Source organism: Eubalaena glacialis, chromosome 16 (genome assembly GCF_028564815.1).
Source record: "Eubalaena glacialis isolate mEubGla1 chromosome 16, mEubGla1.1.hap2.+ XY, whole genome shotgun sequence".
Classification (NCBI taxonomy): Eukaryota; Metazoa; Chordata; class Mammalia; order Artiodactyla; family Balaenidae; genus Eubalaena; species Eubalaena glacialis.
Window position 1 is genome coordinate 80,014,792 of NC_083731.1, and position 2,783 is coordinate 80,017,574.

The following is a 2,783-nucleotide window of genomic DNA, read 5'->3' on the forward strand; positions in this document are numbered from 1 at the left end:
CTTCTTGGGTTCAATGTTATATATTTATATGACTTTCGTTCATTGACTGAGGGTTGCTGCGCACGTATAATTTCGTGACTTGGTGGGTCAGACAACATCCATTCAAGATAGGCAGCTCAGGTCACGTGGGAAACTTGGTAGTCCATGGTCAAGCATTCAGGCCAGTAACAAATCAGAAACCTGTTTGCCAAAAACATAGCTGTCTGCAGAGGATGACACAGCTTTGCTCCAAAATCATAAAGGTCTGCACTGTAATTCTCCTATCAGGGCCTGCCAAAGGTTCAAGCAGCACCTCTATCTTCCACAGACACCTATAGATACCATGGGTGTGTTAGTGGGCCCCCTATGAGACAAACCTGAGCCAAAATTCCATTAATCACCTCATATTCAAAATCCCCTACTTGTGGCTTAGGAATCTCTAGGAATTGGTGTCAGTTCAGAGCCAGCGTTTAGTAAACCCTGAAGAGTCTGATTATTTTCCCTTCCTCAATGCATAACCACTCTGGCAACTGGGCACAAGTTCCTTTGGAGACAGCTGAGAGGAAGCATCAATTTTCGGCTATGTAGAAGGTTCCCTCTTCAAGAGGACGTGGCCTCCCCTTCATTCAGGAGACTCTAGATTTGCCAACTGACTTAAGTCTTGGAATTGATTAAAGAACCATAACTCTCTTTGGAGATTCAGGTCAGGATTCTTACACCAGACTTGGAGCTTCTTGCTTATATAAATCAAGTAAAACTTTAATAAGCTGTCTGCTGTACATTGAGTGGTAACCTGCAAAAATGTATATTGAAGACCTAACCTCTGATATCTATGAATTTTTGGAAATAAGGCTGTTGCCGTTGTAATTAAGATTTAGTTAAGATGAAGTCATACTGGAGTGGGATGGGTCCTTAATCTAATGTGACTGATATCCATATAAGAAGAAAAGAAGAGACACAGAGACCCAGACACAGGAAAAATGCCATGTGATGAAGGAGGCAGAGACTGGAATGATGAATCAACAAGCCAAGGAATGCCAAAGATTGCCAGCAACACCAGAAGCTAAGAGAGAGGCATGGAACAGATTCTCCCCTCAAGGCATCAGAGAGAACATGGTACCTATACCTTCATTTCAGACTTCTAGACTTAGGAACTGTGAGAGAGTAAGTTTCTGTTGTTTAAAGCCACCTAGACTGTGGTACTTTGTTACAGCAGCCTTAAGAAACTAATACACTGCCCAACTATTCCAGTCTAGGAACACCATAAATAATTAATTAATGCTGACAATCTGTGTGGGCAAGACTGCTGTGATGATTGCTTTTGTTCTGTCATCCATTACGGTAACAAGTCCATCTTATTTTTAGTCATTATGTACTGTCACTTGGCTGCTGCCATCCAAGATCCCATCATGTCTGTTGAATTCAGGAATGAAAAGATTTTTTTGTGTGTGCACAGTGAAATCAAGGAAAATGTTAACAGATATGTGACAGACTGAAAGACATCCAAAACCAAGATGGAATTATTAACTAGACTGTACAAAGAACTTCTACAAATCAACAAGACAATGCTAGGTAATCAATTGAAACATGCCAGCTCCCTCTCTGCGCTCTGCGACCACCACAGTGAACATGGCCACAGGAGTGCAAGTTGCTGACGAAGTATGCCACATTTTTATGACACGAAAGTTTGGAGGTGCTCCACACCAGAAGAAATCAAGAAAAGAATGAAGGCTGTCATTTTTTGTCTCAGTGTAGACAAAAAGCGCCTCATTGTAGAAGGCGGCAAAGAGATTTTGGTGTAACCATAACTGATCCTTTCAAGCATTTTGTGGAAATGCTTCCTGAAAAAGATTGTTGCTATATACTTTGTATGATGCAAGCTTCAAAACAAAGGAATCCAGAAAAGAAGAGTTGATGATTTTTTTGTGGGCACCAGAACTAGCACCTCTGAAACGTAAAATGATCTATGCAAGCTCCAAGGATACAATCAAAAAGAAATTTCAAGGCATAAAACACGAATGTCAGGCACATGGGCCAGAAGACCTCAACTGGACTTGTACTGCTGACAAGCTAGGTGGATCCTTAATTGTAGCTTTTGAAGGATGCCCTGTATAGATCATTGTTTGGTGTCACAAATTGAAAGCTTCCATGTTTAATGTTATCCTCTTGCTATATAAGTAAAGCAAATACCTTTAGGCCAGGGACTCACTGATGGGGAGCTGTCTTGTCATTTTTTAGGGTACACTAACTGTTCTATGAACATGTGCAAATGGCCCTAAAAAATCTAACTCTAAAGTTTAAAAAAAAAAACATGCAAAAAGGATATGAATAAGCTGAGGAAAACCTCAATGGTTAGAAATGTAGAAATGTTTATCCTCACTAACCATTAGGGAAACTTAAACTAAAATAATGGGAGATCCCTTTATACCCATGAAATTAGAATGAAAAAGATTGTCACACAGTACGACGCATTGGTAAGGGTATGGGACAATGGGAATTCTGATGGATTGTTGGTAGAAGTATAAATAGTTTTAGCCATTCAGAAAAAAATTCAGATATAGCTCATATCTCAGTATTACCAGGTCAGGGACGCTATTCCACAAGCCCATGAGGAGTTATAGCTAAAGATTATCAATATAGCATTACTTATAGAGGTAGGGAGTTGGAGGCAACCTAGATAGCCATCATTAGGAAAAAACACAAATTATTTTTTTAAAATAGAAGCAAATTGTGGATGTATGTTATGCAATACAACACAGCAAGTCTTGCTGAATTTTCTTGCGAAAATAGATCTTTGCTGACCT

The 2,783-nt window shown here is 39.7% G+C and overlaps 1 pseudogene; it reads left to right on the forward strand.

The window, feature by feature from the left end:
* Positions 1 to 1,608: 1,608 nt before the first annotated feature.
* LOC133076495 (destrin-like) lies at positions 1,609 to 2,094 on the forward strand (annotated as a pseudogene).
* The last annotated feature ends 689 nt before the right edge of the window (positions 2,095 to 2,783 follow it).